The sequence below is a fragment of the Varanus komodoensis genome, unplaced genomic scaffold (genome assembly GCF_004798865.1).
Source record: "Varanus komodoensis strain SLA01 unplaced genomic scaffold, ASM479886v1 scaffold76, whole genome shotgun sequence".
In the NCBI taxonomy this organism is placed as follows: Eukaryota; Metazoa; Chordata; class Lepidosauria; order Squamata; family Varanidae; genus Varanus; species Varanus komodoensis.
Genome location: NW_025336429.1, coordinates 101,667 through 102,801, shown reverse-complemented (window position 1 = coordinate 102,801; position 1,135 = coordinate 101,667).

Genomic DNA, 1,135 nt, shown 5'->3' with positions numbered 1-1,135 from the left:
TTCCCAAATACCTAGCCATTTGAAGGAATTTGAAATTTAGGCCAAAATGCATAGGTGAGCAGGTCTTGCAGGGATTTGCTATGGAATATGGCAAATCAGCATCTTTAATCCACTTTTCCAGAATTTTCAACTGCCTTGAGACATGAATGCTAGTGCAATGCGCTTACAGCAAAATCCTATGAATGCCTACTTAGAAATAAGTCCTACTGAGACCAGCAGGTGTTGTACCAAGTATGGGAGTATAGGATTGCAGAATTAATAACCTAACCCACGACAAACTTTCCTACCTTCATAATCAGCCCCAGCTCTTGGGTACTTCTGGCTGCTTGGACTGTCTGGGTTGCCTTATCTGCTGATGTAACCTGGCAAGATCTCAAGGCCATCCCCAAAAGTATCTCAAAGTCAGCGATTAAACAAGCTGTAGTGGTTAAACTGTCGCACTGGGACTGGGTTCATATCCACATGAGCTATGGAATCATAACTGACTTTATGCCAGGCAACAACTCAGTCCGCGACCTACCTTGCAGGGTTCTGGTGAGGATAAAATGGAGAGAACCGGAGCATGTGAGCTGCCTTGGTTTCTCGGCAAGAGGAAACAAGTGGGTTGTACGTGTAAAGCTATGTAAAGGAAGCAAAAGAAATAGTAAGTTTTCAGAAAATTACAACGTCGGAACACTAGGCCAGGCTCCGATGCCCCCAGCCGGCCCCTTCGTACCCAGAGCCAGTTCGCATGGCACGATCGGACGGCCGGGGGATGCCAACGGGCGCTCGGCTTGGGGGCTTGCGGGTCCCCGCGGGGAGCGCCGGTGCAGCCCGCGTAGCACCCGAGCCGGCCTCCCCTCTCCCCGGCCCTGGCGGGCGGGCGGGCAGCATTCCGGGCCCTCCAGGCTCGCTTCAGGCGGCGCCTCGGCTGCTGCTCGGTCCCTGCCTTGGACCGGGGCTCTTCCGACGCGCGCGGGGGGCCCGTGGGCGCCCTCCGCGGCTGCGGCGCTGCAGGGGCGGCGGCGAGGCTGGAGCGGCCCGGGAGGGGCGGCCCGCGGAGCCTCGCTTCGCCGCCAGCGAGGAGCGGGGGAAGGCGACGGGGGAGCGGGGGAGGACCGGGGGCCCCCGCCGCGCCGCCCGGGCCCGCGGAGAG